Raw genomic sequence first — 16,025 nt, 5'->3', positions numbered from 1 at the left:
CTTTTACTTATTGCTGACTCTCAAAGAGCCACCTGGGGGTGCGAGCATTCTGCTGGGGTGATGAAGCTCCACTATTAGTAGGACCTCATTCTCTAATGGTGACTGGTTCTCAAGAAGCTGATTCCAAAGGTTCTATTCCTATGGGCTCTGCTTAGGTTCTGTGGGAAACTGGGCATGGTTGCTATTTGTATAAATGGTTGCAAAGGGTCTCAGTGCTGTTACCTTCTCTGTACTCAGGTTACTGCCTGAACTCTGAAGTCATCTGTTTACTCAAGGAGAGTCAGGGTCAGGTTCTGAGTGTCCAAAGCCAGTCATTCATCCAATACTTTTATCAGGCAACACATTCTGGGAATCAAGAGATGCTCTTGTTTTTCCAGACATGAGAGTCTAATGGGAGAGACAGATAGATGAGCAGACAAGTGCAATGTAGGTGGTTCTTGCTGTGCTAGGGAGAAAAACATGGCACAGTGCAGAGACCTCAGGAAGTTCAGGAATGATATTGTTCCAAGAACCAAACCTAATGGCTTATAAGGGAGAATATCTTTCTAGGACAGTGGGAAAGTTTTTGAGGGAGATCTGTTTAAGATCAGAGTAAGGGTATTTAATGTCAAGATAAGATCTGGATCTTTACAAGTAGAAAGACCTTTGGATGCTCAACATCCATGCCCAAAATTTCTCCCCAAGTTTCTCTTTCTCATCATCTAAAACTGTCTCTTAACTTCTTCATCAGATAGCAGCATGTTCCTGATGGCCTGAGCACAAGCCTGCAATCAAGCACCAATGCCTTCACCAGCTCAAGAGAGAATTTCCCAGCATGAGTTCCTGGTGGCTCCTAAGGGACTTGGTTTCTAACCTTAAATTGGGGAATACTTCAGACACTCTGGGACCGCCATATGGTATGTGTGGGTCATGTCTCTGAGAGGCTTGAGTACAAGTTTCTATTAGAGTCTCAAAGCAGCCTGCACTTAAAAAGCAGTGCTCCGGCTGGGCTGCTAGTTTAGTTTAGCCCTGGAGCCCATGGTCCTAAGGTTCCCATTCATAAAAGAGAAAGATTTTCCAAAAAAGACATGTAGGTGGCTAATGGGTTCTTGAAAAGGTTCAACTGTGGGATCCCTTAACATGACCCACGTGGTTCAGGGCCCACTCAGGGTCCGGTTTCTGGAGAAGGCCGCACACTAAAATGAAAAGACTGGAAAAGAGTTAATTTGGAAAATGGGGGCCAGGCAGGAAGTCCACCTCTAGTGGGAAGACTAACCTCTGCTCTGACCTTTTACCATTCCTTTTATTGAGATTCTGAGACAAAGACATCTCTTAGGCGGGAAGTTCCAACAACAGAAAATCAACAAGAATTTACATATGATTAACAAATTAAAGTTACCTCAACCACCACTATCTCAACTAGATGATGAGTTAATAGCTCCAACCATTCAGAGCTATCAAGTTTGGTTAGCTCTTTTTACATTTTACTACCAGTGACAATGTTAGGTTTCAGTTCCAGGCATTCAACATCACTAATCATCAGAGAAATGCAAATTAAAGCCACAATGAGATATCACCTCACACCTGCAATGACGGCTATTATATAAAACCAAACCAAATAAAGACACTACCCAGAAAGAAAATTACAGGCCAATATCCCTGATGAATACAGATGCTGGAAATCCTCAACAAAATATTAGCAAATTTGATTCAGCAACACATTAAAAAAATCATACACCATGATCAAGTGGGATTTATTCTCGGGATGTAAGGTTGGTACAATATTCACAAACCAATAAATGTGATGCATCACATAAACAAAATGAAAGATAAGAAGCACAGGATCATATCAATTGATGCAGAAAATCTTTTGACAAAAATCTTTTTTGATAAAAACTCTCAGTGAAGTGGGAATAGAAGAATCATGCCTCAACTTAATAAAGCCATATACAACAAATATACAGCCAAAATCATACTCAGTGCAAAAACTAAAAGTGTTTCCCTTAAGAATAGGAACAAGATAGAGATGTCCATTTTTACCACTCTTATTCAGTATAGTACTGAAAGTCCTAGTTGCAACAATCAGACAAGAATAAGAAATAAAAGGCATCCAAATTAGAAAAGAGGAAGTAAAACTCTCATTATTTATAGATGACATGATACATAGAAAACCCTAAAGATGCCATTAGGAAACTACTAGACTTAATAAATGAATTTAGCGAGGTAGCAAGATACAAAATCAACATCCAGAAATTAATGGGATTTTTATATCACATTGGCTTTATCCATTCATCCATTGATGGACACTTAGATTATATCTGTGAAAGAAAAGAGCCACATGCTAACCTGACAAGCTCAGGGAAGGCCTGCGTGGCAGTCTTGCAAACCCAGAGACCTAAGATAACCACAGAAGATGGTTTGAAAATTAAATATCTAACAGGTTATTGAGAGGGCAGGGTGGGGCAAGGATGGGCTCCTGACTCCACTGTGGGGCAGGGCGGAGTTATCCTCCATTCTGTAATTGAACCCTAGCCCTCACCCAACCAATCAGGGTTAGCTGAGGCAGTGACCTTACCACTGACCGGAGTAAAACCCCTGGACTGGGCGAAATTCGCTCTCTCTTCCGCCACGCTGCTGGCGTGAGTGGGACAGAGCTCATGCTAGCATGGAAAAGGCTCTTTTGTTTATTGCATCGGACTCGGCTCCCTGGTGGTTCTTGGGGATCACGAAGTCTGGGCGTAACATATGGGGGCTCGTCCGGGATCCCCAGCCAGGAACATGAGGGACCCCGATCTGGAGAGTCTGACTGGCCGCGGTAGGTGTGTGTGTGTGTGTGTCCTTGTGTGTGCACTCTGGAGGGACATAAAACCCCTCATGGAATTGGTGCCCGAATATGCCTGGTGGATGCACCATGAAGGCCACGGGCAGGAGGTCAGAAGACGTTCTGACCTCCCAGGAGGGCCCTAGAGGGACCCTCACATGAGGAGAGGGATGATAGCCTCTTCCAGGATGAGGTGAGTGGCGTAAGCTGTTGCCTCACCTACCGAAAGTGAGCCTTTCCCAGGTCTGAGTTTGGTATCTGCGGGCGACATGGCGCCCCAGGATGGAGCCAGTGAAGTGTGGCCAGCATGGTGGTGCGGGGCCCCCTGACGGCGTTGGATTGGAGGGGGGGGGCTCCCGCAGGGCTCAGTCTGCACGTTGGAGCACAGCTGGGCAGTGGTGGCCTCGCTCAGGGAGCAGGCATTTGGGTTAATTTGCTGGCTGCCTGGAGAAGGGGAGGCGGAGCCGGGAAGCCACTGGGGTGACCCGCACTTCCTCCTTGGGGGCCACCTGAGTAGTGTGCTGGGGCAGCGGTGGCAGCAGCCTCGCTCCGGGGGCCTGGGCCCAGGCGGGGGGGGGGGGGGTTCCTGGGGTGGCGTGGAGGCATCGGGTACGGGAGAAGAGCTCAAGGGCGAATTTCTGTGCTCAGTAAAGGGAAAAGGCAAGTTCAAAACGAGTGCACATAGTTTTGGGCTGTGCTTAAAACTCTTTTCTGTGTACAGAATGAGTTTTAAAAATGGTGGAGATTAACTGGGAGATAAATTAAAACTGGTTTCTCAAGTCATTGAAAGCAGCTTTTGAAATTCCCCGCCGTGAGGTGGAAACTAGATGTTAATGTTAACAAGTTTACATGAAGGGCTGGGAGTCTTCAGCTAAAGAATGTGTTGATTTGCATTTGAATGCTACTCCAGTGATCTGCAGGGAGTGGCAGGTGATTCCATGGTGAAGCTGCCCAGATGGCCTTGCTTACAATGTTTAGTCTTTGTCATTGGTATCAGCTAAGCAGAGTCATATAGCTACTTAAGTATGAATTGTGATTGACCTATGAACAAAATTCATTCCTTTTCTGACATTGTCTTAAATCTTAGTAAACTGCCTCTGGTGCGGAGAGGTCTAGGGGAGGCCGGAGAGGGCAAGACTATTTGCTCTCCTGGAAAGAGATTATTCAGTGCTTTGTTTGAACTTCAGGAAAAAATTTTTTGAGATTTGAAAAAATGTGTGACCAGATCTGTTGCTGAAACTTTACCCTAAGTAAGCAGGATGTATTAGAAATGTAATGTTATTAATCTAAAAAATGCCAAATATATTTGATTTGCCAGCTTTAAAAGTTCAAAGTATAAATTGAATTAGGAAAAGTTAATTGCAGCAACCAAATGCCTAGAATATGGCAGGCTAAACTGTATTACATCTGTTAAGAACAAGCAGTAATGATCAAAGATCTCAAGGATTGATTTATTCTCATTTGTCAGACGAGGAATTTATATGATGCTTGAGCCCTATCCAGGTTGTTTCATACAGACCTAAGTAAATTTGTTGGGAATTTATAGTGTGCCTCTTGTGAAGAAGTAGGCCAAGTCATATATTTTTCTCTTAATGTAGAAAAAGTGATAGCCATATTAATTTGTTTTGTTTTGCTTTTCTCATATGCCATTGATGTTATCATTTGTAATCACATTGTAAGCTTGAATTTGGGCTTGCACCTGCATCTTGTATTTGTACATTCGGTTGTTTAAACTTTGGGAATCATTTTTGGTTTCAGTCATGTGTGTCTATAGACTTCATCTTAAGACTTTATAGACTTAAGTAGACTTCATCACAAAGGTTTATAATTTATTTAGAATTGTGTTAAAACAATGTGAAAACAATTATTTGTATGATTTAACCCCAGCGACTCCTTGGACAATTTTCATGGGGGGGAGAGTAAAGGAGGGCTTAGAAATGCAGATAAATCTGTATCTGTAGGAAAAATGTGGCATTTTAAATTTCAAGCTGTTAGAGGCCTGGGAACAGGTACTGGACCTGCTCCCCCCTCCCTTACCTTTTCTTTAAAATTTGAGGCATGGTTATGTATTTTTGGAAGATAAGATTTTTATAAAAGTTATAAAGAGAATGTCCTGACAGGTTAGCTAGGAGAGGCAAGCCTGTTAGTTTCCTGATGGGCATTGGGACACCCTATTTAGTCTTGAGAGAGCCGATAGGACCCATACATCAGCCCAGGAAGCCACCGGACAAACTGCCTGTTTTCCTTGGACATCAAGAAGGACTGTGGTCCTCGGAATGAACACGTACTGGGGGAATGCAGCTGTTGAACTGGTCCAAAGTGGAACAATGGGCCTTTGAGGAGCTAAAGAAGGCTCTCATCTCAGCAGCTGCCCTAGCCTTGCCAGACATCGAGAAGCCCTTCTACCTCTATGTGAGTGAGGTAAGAGGCATTGCCAAAGAGGTTCTCACTCAGACTCTAGGTCCCTGGAAGAGACCTGTTGCCTATATAAGAGACTGGACCCTGTGGCAGCAGGGTGGCCAGCGTGCTTCCAGGCAGTGGCCACCACAGCATTGCTGGCGAAGGAGGCAGATAAGCAGACTCTGGGCCAGGAGCTAAGCTTTTCTCCTGGACCAGCCCTGTGTCTGGATTCATAAGACTCTGGCCATCAGCCCTGCCAGCCTGCTTCCAGATGATGATGGAGGAACCCATTCATGACTGCACAGAGGTAACAGGCGACAAGGTACTGTTCACGGATGGGAGCAGTTACGTTCAGGATGGGACCTGATATGCAGGGGCAGTGGTAGTCACCTGGACCACATCATTTGGGCACAGCTCCAGAACTTTTGGCCTTAATCCAGGCCCTTTGATGGAGACACTGTGCTCATCCTGTTCTTCTGCCAGTGTCAGGCTGTTTTGATTAAAATGGCTTTATAGTATAGTTTGATATCCAGTATTGTGATCTCTTCAATTTTGTTCTTTCTCAAGATTTCTGTGGCTATTCGGGATCTTTTATGATTCCATATACATTTTTGGAGTATTTATTCTAGTTATGTGAAGTATGCCATTGTTAATTTAATAGGGATTGCATTTAACCTATAGATTGCTTTAGGTAGTATAGACATTTTAATGTTAATTCTTCCAATCCATGAACATAACATATGTTTCCATTTGTATTGCTGGATAAAATTTGATAATATTTTGTTGAGGATTTCAGCATGTGTTTCCACCTTGTATTTTCCTCTATTTCTTTTTCAATGTCTTATAGTTTTCCAAGTACAGATCTTTTTCCTTGGTTAAGTTTATTCCTCGGTATCTTATTTTGTTGTTGTTGTTGCAGTGATAAATGGGTGATATATATGGATACCCCTCAGTCAAGAGAAAGAAGAACATTCTGCCATTTGTGACAACATGGATGGAACTTGAGGGCATTATGTGAAATAAATCAGACAGAGAAAGACAAACACTATGTTATATCACAAAAGAGCAAAACTTACAGAAACTAAACCTAGAATAGTGGTTCCCAGGGTCTGAGGGGTGGGAAATAAGGGGCCAAAGAGTATAAACTTCAAGTTATAAGATGAATAAATATTGGAGATCTAATACACAGCATTGTGACTATAGTTAATGATGCTGTATTATATACTTGAAAGTTCTTAGAAGAGTAGATTTTATTTTTAATTTAATAAAATTTTATTGTTCAGATTATTACAATTGTTTTTCCTTACCCCCCCCCCACCTATAGCTCCCCTCCACCCAGTTCCCACTCCACCCTTTGCCCTTACCTCCACCCCACTGTCCTCATCCAGAGGTGTACGATTTTTGTCCAGTCTCATCCTATAACCTCCATACCCTTTTCCCCCTGAGAATAATCACTCCACTCCCATTCTATGCCCCTGATTCTATTATATGCACCAGTTTATTAAGTTCCTCAGATTTTTAATTCACTTAATTTTTAGATTCACTTGTTGATATATATATGTATTTGTTCTTCATAATTTTTATCTTTACCTTTTTCTTCTTCCTCTTCTTAAATAATACTTTTCAGCATTTCATATAATACTGGTTTGGTGGTGATGAACTCCTTTAGCTTTTTCTTATCTGTGAAGCCCTTTATCTGACCTTCAATTCTGAATGATAATTTTTCTGGGTAGAGTAATCTTGGTTGTAGGTTCTTGCTATTCATCACTTTGAATATTTCTTGTCACTCCCATCTGGCCTGCATAGTTTCTGATTAGAAATCAGCTGATAATCATATGGGTGTTCCCTTATAGGTAATTATTTTCTCTTGCTGCTTTTAATATTATTTCTTTGTCTTTTGCCTTGGCATTTTAATTATGATGTGTCTTGGTGTGATCCTCTTTGGATTCCTTTTGTTTGGGCTTCTGTGCACTTCCTGGACTTATAAATCTATTTCTTTCACCAGGTGGGGGAAATTTTCGGTAATTATTTCTTCAAATAGGTTTTCAGTGTCTTGCTCTCTTTCTTCTTCTGGCGCCCCCATAATTCTGATGTTGGTACACTTGAAGTTGCTCCAGAGGCTTCTTACACTATTTTCATATTTTTTTATTCTTTTTTCTTTTTTCTTTCTGGTTGATTGTTCTTTGCTTCTTTGTATTTCAAACCTTGCTTTCCTCTAGTCTGCTGTTGGGTCTCTGTATAAATTTTTTATTTCAGTCAGTGTATGTTTAATTTCTAGTTAGTCCTTTTTTATATCCTTGAGGGTCTCATTAAATTTATTGGCCTTTTCTAGGAAATTCTTAAAAAACCTTATAACCATGGTTTTGAACTCTGTATCCAGTTGTTTGTTCTTGTGATCTGTTTCATGTCTCCTCATTTTCGTTGCTTACCTGAGTTGGTAGGGTGGCTTTATGTGCTAATTGTCCTATATGGTTCAATGGGTCAGCTTCCCAGTTACCTGAGGTGGACACTCTTGGTGCATGCCCTGAGGAGGCAGCAGAAGGCAGCATGGGACCCATCATCATCCAGGACAGCGAGAGAAATGGCCAGCGACATTCTCTGTCCCTGGGAATTCTTTCTTTGCATCCCAGATCTCCCAGCTCAATCTCTCATTCTGTCCTAATTGAAAGAGCTCTTAGTGAGTAATTTGTACTAGAAAGTCAATTCCCAGCCATTCTGATGCTCTCCATTCCTCTTTTCCCCTTGCATTCTTTGCTTTGAAGCAGATCCTAGAGTGTATGATTTTTTAATTACTAGGCCAGCAAAACTAATTTAATTACTTTGCCAGGCTTCAGTAAAAAAAAAGAAAAAGAAAAAAAATGATTGCTCTAGATGGCATTGCAAGTTTTTCAAATTTGAAAGCAAGTTAGAATTCATTGAGACCTCTCTGAGAGTTCATTATTGGTGTATAAAAATGGAGCTCTGGCTTCAGATTATAGTGGTGAGAACCGAGGGTAATTCTGGGAACTGCCAGGATTGCTCCTTCAGGGGAGTTCTCTCAGGCAGAGAGAACGTGTGCTATGGGCCCCTTCTCCCTGGAACGCCCTAATCAGAGTGATCATCAGACAAAATGGCAGAGGAAATTATGTGTCTTCAGAGCTGAAGAGAATTTTTGGAAGAGAAAACCAAAGATCTAGCAACTCTTTGACACTATTGGTGGTTTGAATAATGGCTTTTCACTAGGAGACCAGGTTGGCCTTCTGGTTGTAAATATGGAGACTGTTGACAGATGGTTTTCCACCTTGAGACCTGTGTTAATACTTCAAGACTCATGGAGGCCTTCTCGAGCCCAGGGCTGAGCCTTACGGAAAAAGGAAACACTTGGGTTTCACTTAAATAAGGGTGTATGGGGGAGAAGCCAGGACTGGGAGCAGTGAGGAAAGAATGGTCTCTTTCAATGTGGACAGATGCAGTCTGGCTCAGAATCAGCCTGGTTTAAAAAAAAAAAGAAAAGAAAAAGGAAAAACACAAATGAATGAAAACCCAAATGAATGAATAACATTTAAAAATCTGCACACATTCAAAGTTATACTTGAAATACCACACAAGAGCAGACAATAAATGTGATGGTTTTCCATCCTGTGAATGTGGAGAGCCTGCCACTCTCATTTAGTGGGTGCACAGGTGCGCGCCTGCAGCTGGCATGACTTTGGCCTGGGCTGAAGGCTGCACTAGAACGGATGCTTGGCCTGGTTCCGAGCAGGGTTGTAGCTTCTAAGAAACCAAATCACCTTTCTTATTTTGTTGGGGAATGAAGATTGTGATTATTAGTTTATAAATCACTGTAAATTGGGACCCAGCCATGTCACAGTCCTTAAGGGTTCACAACACAACTGTCCTGCTCACAGGCTCCACTCTCTGGACATTCACTCCACGATGACAGAGAACCAACTAACATACTTGCTGCAGGGCTTCCCTGGCCCTTGTGGGCTTACTGCTGGCTGCTCCCACCTTTGCCTTCTCCCTCTTCTGTGAGCTACTTCAGGTGTTTGTAATGCCAGTCCAGTCCAGGAGAGGCCTTGGGAAACCTACCCCCGGGCTGGGGGCACCCTGGGAGAGGCAGCAGGGCTGGGTAGCAGGGAGGGCTCCATAAATCTGGTGCTTCCGTCCACCTCCTAAAACTGCTGCTTAATTCAGGCTAATAGATTCTGCTTAGTCTTACATATAATCATGCTAATCATTAGAGAAATTCTGCTTGAGACTTGAGTTTTACAAAGACTACACCTTCCAGTCCCCTTTCCCTTAATGTGAAAGAAGCCAGACTCTTTTCTCATTTCTCTTTTCTTTTTTCCATTTTTTAAATTAAGGTATTATATTTCCATTGCCCCCCGCCCCCACCCCACTCCCATACAAGCCCACACCCCCCAGTGGTTTGCATCCATTGGTTATGCTTATATGCATTCATACAAGTCCTTCGGTTGATCTCTTATCTCCCCAATCTTTCCCTAACCTTGCCTCTGTAATTTGACAGTGTGTTTAATGCTTTACTGACTCTGTATCTATCTATCTGTATCATCAGTTTATAATGTTCTTTATTATCCACAAATGAGTGGGATCATGTAGTATTTTTCTTTCATTGACTAGCTTATTTCACTAAGCTTAATGTTCACCAGTTCCATCCAGGTTGCTACAAATGATGAGAATTCCTTCTTTTTTATGGCAGCATAGTATTCCATTGTATAGAAGTACCATAGTTTTCTGATCCAGTCATCTGCTGACGGGCACCTAGGCTGTTTCCAAATCTTAGCTATGGTAAATTATGCTGCTATGACCATAGGGGTGCATATATCCTTTCTGATTTTTGTTTCTAGTTTCTTAGGACATATTCCTAGAAGTGGGATTACTGGGTCAAATGGGAGTTCTATTTTTAGTTTTTTGAGGAAACTCCATACTGTTCACAGTGGCTGCACCAGTCTGCATTCCCACCAGCAGTGCACGAGGGTTCCCTTCTCTCCCTATCCTCACCAGCACTTGTTGTTTGTTGATTTGTTGATGATAGCCATTCTGACAGGTGTGAGATGGTACAGCATTGTTGTTTTGATTTGCATCCCTCGAATAATTAGTGACTTTGAGCATCTTTACATGTATCTCTTGGCCTTCTTTCTGTATTCTTTTGAAAATATTCTATTTAGGTCCATTGTCCATTTTTTAATTGGATCATTTATCTTCCTTTTATTTAGTTGTATAAGCTGTCTGTAGATGTTGGAGATTAAACCTTTATCAGTGATGACATTTGCAAATATGTTCTCCCATACAATGGGCTTTCTTGTTTTGTTGATGGTTTCTTTTGCTGTGCAAAAGCTTTTTATTTTGATGTAGTCCCATTTGTTTATTTATTTTTTTTTTTAGCTTCCATTGCCCTAGGGGCAGTATCAGTGAAGAAGTTCTTTTGGTATATGTCAGAGATTTTGCTTCCTGTGGATGCCTCTAGTATTTCTATGGTTTCCCATCTTATGTTTAAGTCCTGTATCTATTTTGAGTTTATTTTTGTGTATGGTGTAAGTTGGTGATCTAGTTTCATTTTTTTGCAAGTATCTGTCCAATTTTCCCAACAACATTTATTGAAAAGACTGTCTTGACTCCATTGTATGTTCATACCTCTTTTGTTAAATATTAATTGAGTATAGAGGTTTGGGTCGATATCTGGATTCTCTATACTATTCCATTGATCTATATGTCTGTTCTTGTGCCAGTACCAGGCCGTTTTGAGAACAGTGACTTTGTAATACAGCTTGAAATCTGGAATTGAGATCCCTCCTACTTTATTCTTCTTTCTCGGGATTGCTGTGGCTATTTGGGGTCTATTTTTGTTCCAGATGAATTTTTGGAGAGTTCTTTCTAGGTCTGTGAAGTATGCCATTGGTATTTTAATGGGGTGTGCATTGAACCTATAAATTGCTTTGGGAAGTATGAACATTTTGATGATGTTGATTCTACCAATCCATGAACATGGTATGTTCTTCCATCTGTTTACATCTTCCTCTATCTCTTTTTTCAGTGTCGTGTAGTTTTCCGCATATAGGTTTTTTACCTTCTTAGTTAAGTTCCTAGGTATCTTAGTTTTTTTGGTGCGATGGTAAATGGAATTGCTTTTTTTAGTCTATATTTCTATAATTTCACTATTGGTCTATAGAAATGCCATAGATTTCTTGGTGTTAATTTTGTATCCTGCTACATGCTGAATTCATTTATTAAATCTATTAGTTTTTTGATGGAGTCTTTTGTTTTTTTATGTACAATATCAAGTCATCTGCAAATAAGGACAATTTTACTTCTTTTCCGATTTGGATGCCTTTTATTTCTTCTTCCTGTCTAATTGCAATGGCTAGTACTTCCAGTACTATGTCAAACAGGAGTGGTGAGAATGGGCATCCCTGTCTTGTTCCTGTTTTTAGAAGGAATGGTTTTAGTTTTTGCCCATTGAGTATGATGTTGGCTGTGGGTTTATCATATATAGCTTTTATTATGTTGAGTTATGGTCCTTGTACTCCCACCATGTTGACAGTTTTTATCAAGAAAGGGTATTGGATTTTATCAAATCTTTTCTACATCAATTGATATGACTATGATTTTTATCTCTCAATTTGTTTATGTGATATATAACGTTTATTGATTTGCGGATATTGTACCATCCTTGCATTTCCAGAATAAATCCTTCTTGGTCTTGGTGTATCATCTTTCTGATGTTCTGCTGGAGCCGATTTGCTAGAATTTTGTTGAGGATTTTGGCATCTATGTTCATGAGGGATATTGGCCTGTAAATTCTCTTTCATGGAGTTGTCTTTATCTGATTTTGGTATTAGGGTGATGCTGGCTTCATAGAAGGAGTGTGGAAGTGTTCCTTCCTCTTGAATTTTTTTAATAGTCTGAGGAGGATAGGTTTTAGTTCTTCCTTGAATGTTTGGTAAAACTCTCCTGTGAAGTCATCTGGCCCTGGGCTTTTGTTTGCTGGAAGCTTTTTGATGACTGCTTCAATTTCTTTCAAAGTTACTGGCCTATTGAGATTTTTAGATTCTTCTTGATTGAGTTTTGGAAGGTTATATTTTTCTAGGAATATGTCCATTTCCTCCAGGTTGTCCAATTTGTTGGAGTAGAGTTGTTCATAATATTTTGTATCAATCCTTTGTATTTTGGCGGGGTCTGTTGTTATTTTACCTCCTTCATTTCTGATTTTGTTTATTTGGTTCCTCTCTCTTTATTTCTTGGTTAAGTCTTGCTAGAGGTTCGTCAATCTTGTTTATCCTTTCAAAGAACCAGCTCTTGGTTTAGTTGATCTTTTGTATTGTTTCTTTGGTCTCTATGTCGTTTATCTCCGCTCTGATTTTTTATTATTTCCTTCCTTCTGCTTACACTGGGCTTTTCTTCTTGCTCTTTTTCTAACTCTTTGAGTGGTAGAGTTAGATAATTTATTACCATTTTTTCTGGTTTTATGCAGTAAGCTTGTAGAGCTATGAACTTCTCTCTCAAGATTGCTTTTGTTGTGTCCCATAAATTTTGGATTGTTGTGTTTTCATTGTCATTTGTTTCCAGAGTGTTTTTAATTCTTCCTTGATTTCTCTGGTAACCCAGTCCTTGTTTAATAGCATGCTTTTTAGTCTCCATGTGTTTGATTTCTTTGGATTATTTCTATTGTAGTTGATTTCCAGTTTTATGCCATTATGATCTGAGAGGATGCTTATATGATTTCTATCTTCTTGAATTTGAAGAGACTTCGCCTATGTCCCAACATGTGGTCTATCTTGAGTATGACCCCTGTGCACTTGAGAAGAATGTATATTCTGTGGCTTTGGGGTGAAATGTTCTGAAGATGTCAATTAATTCCATCTGGTCTAGTGTCATTTGGATTGATATTTCTTTGCTAATTTTTTGTTTACATGATTTGTCCAAAGGTGATAGTGGGGTATCAAAATCTCCTACTATGATTGTTTTGCTATTAATCTCTCCCTTAATATCATCCAGCATTTTTTTTAATATATTTGGTGCTCCTGTATTGGGTGCATATATGTTTATCAGGGTTATTTCTTCTTGTTGGATTGCTCCCTTTAGTATTATGAAGTGGCCTTCATCATCTCTTGTATGTCCTTCACTATGAGATCTAATTTGTCAGATATAAGTATTGCTACCCCAGCTTTTGTTTTTGCTTTTTTTTTTTTCATTTCCATTGGCCTGTAAAACCTTTTTCTACCCCTTCACCCTCAGACTGTGTGCATTTTTTTTTTTCTGAAATGGGTTTCTTGTAGACAGCAAATATATGGGTCTTCTTTTCTTATCCAACCCATTACCCTGTCTTTTGATTGGAGCATTTAATCCATTTACATTTAAAGTTATTATTGATAGGTACTTATTTGACGCCATTTTTATTCTATACCCCTGTGTTCCTTCTTTGCTTCCTATTTCTTTATTTTTATAGAAGACTATATATATTATTGATTTTTTACAGAGAGGAAGAGAGAGGGATAGAGAGTTAGAAACATCGATGAGAGAGAATCATGGATCAGCTGCCTCTTGCACACCCCCCACTGGGGATGTGCCCACAACCAAGGTACATGCCCCCTACCAGAATCGAACCCAGGTCCTTTTAGTCCACAGGCTGACACACTATCCACTGAGCTAAACTGGTTTCAGCTATAGTAGACTCTTTAGCATTTCTTTCATTGCTGTTGATAAATTCCTTTAGTCTTTTTTTTTTTGTCTGTGAAGCTCCTGATTTCACCTTCAAGTTTGATTGATAGCCTTGCTGGGGACAGTATTCTTGGATTCAGACCCTTCCTTTGCATGATTTTGTATATTTCATCCCCTTCCCTTCTGGCCTGATGTGTTTCTGTTGAGAAATCAGTTGCTAGTCTGATGGGGGTTTCTTTATATATAACTTTCTGTCTCTCAATGTATGCTTTTAAGATTCTTATTTTGTCCTTGGTGTTTTCCAGTTTAATTATAATGTGCCTTGGCATCAGTCTTTTTGGGATTAATTTTGCTTGGGACTCTGTGGGCTTCTTGTATTTTTGTGGATTTTTTCTTCTGTATCTCAGAAAAGTTTTCTGTCTTTATTTCTTGAAACAGGTTTTCTATGCCTTCCTCAGTTTCCTTTCCTTCTGGAACCCCTATTATTCTAATATTGTTTTGTTTTGTATTGTCCCAAAGTTCCCTTAGGCTCTCCTCCTGCTTTTTAAATTTTTATATAGAAGCTGCTCTAACTGGGTATTTTTTTCCATCTTGTCTTCAACTCACTGATTTGGTCCTCTGCTTCTTCTAGTTTACTTTTGATGCTTTCTATTGAGTTCTTTTCAGTAGTGATGCTATTTTTCATTTCTTCTTGGTTCACCTTCATTTACTCTTGGTGTATCTTCATTTTCTCTTGGTTCTTCTTCATTTCCTCTTGTTTCTTACTCATATTGTCAAATTTATCTTCCATTCTTTTCAGCCATCTTATGATCATTATTCTGAATTCTTGCTCTGGTAGGTTGCTTGCCTCTAACTCATTTACTTCCTTTTCTGGTGATGCCTGCTTTTCTTTCATGTGTGGGCTATTTCTTTTTCTTTTCTTTTTTTTTTAATTTTAATATTTTATTGATTTTTTACAGAGAGGAAGGGAGAGAGATAGAGAGCTAGAAACGTTGATTAGAGAGAAACATCGACCAGCTGCCTCTTGCACACCCCCTACAGGGGATGTGCCCACAACCAAGGTACATGCCCTTGACCGGAATCGAACCTGGGACCTTTCAGTCTGTAGACCGACACCCTACCACTGAGCCAAACCGGCTTCGGCAATGTGTGGGCTATTTCTTTGCCTCCCCATGGTCTCTCTTTTCAGGATGTCTGGTTATGTAGTTCTCTTTCCCCTGCATTGATTTAAAGGCACAAAATACAACATTACCAGGTACAACACAAAAGGCACTGAAGAGAAATATATTTGCGATATTAATAACCTCTAATAAAGGTGAGAACTAGAGAAAGGCAAATTAATGGATAAGATAGAAAGAAGAAAAGTTAAAAAAAAAAAAGAGAAAGGAAAAAAGAAAGAGGAAGAAAAAAGTAGTGTTGAAATGAAATTGGGAAACAGGAAAAAAAGAGAGAAAGAGGAAGAGAGAGAGAGAGAGAGAGAGAGAGAGAGAGAGAGAGAGAGAGAGAGAGAGAGAGACTATATAGACTAAGAGAGAAAGGGGGAACAAACTATATGTGGAGAAAATTCCAATAGAACAACCAGCAAATGCCAGTAACAGTACTTGGAGATTAATATAAACTACAACACCCACTAATATCAAGCAAGGCAAGGATAAACAGAAGTGAAAAAACAAAGCAATTAAAAAATACTAAGCAACAATAACAACAAAAGAATAAGCAAATCAATCTCACTAAAAGGCATAAACATTCACTATAATCAACATTCACTCAAACAACAGCAAAAGGACTGAGAGGAAAACAGTTTTTTGTTTGCTTGTTTTTGTTTAGTTAAGATAGCTAAGAGAATGGTATGTATGCACTTGGAGTAGGGGTTGGAAATTAGGTATATAAGTAGGGTGAAAATTTTAACAGGGGGTATACAGAAAGAATAGGGAAAAACTAAAGCAGGAAAGGGTTAAGATAAATAGGACATGAAAAGGGGAAAGGTTAGGAGTAGAGTGATGGCGTACAGGTCGAGTTGAGATAGGGTTGAATGATGCTATAGTAGAGATGAAAATAGAATGAAGAACACTAATCCCAATGTAAAATAAAGAGAAAATAAAATGGTACTTAAAAAGAAAGAAAGAAAAGAAAAAGGAAACAAAATGCAAAATAGCAGTAATAA

The sequence above is a fragment of the Pipistrellus hanaki genome (genome assembly GCF_964339955.1).
Source record: "Pipistrellus hanaki genome assembly, chromosome: 2".
Lineage (NCBI taxonomy): Eukaryota > Metazoa > Chordata > Mammalia > Chiroptera > Vespertilionidae > Pipistrellus > Pipistrellus hanaki.
The sequence above is the reverse complement of the archived record's forward strand: the minus strand, read 5'-3'. Positions refer to the sequence as shown.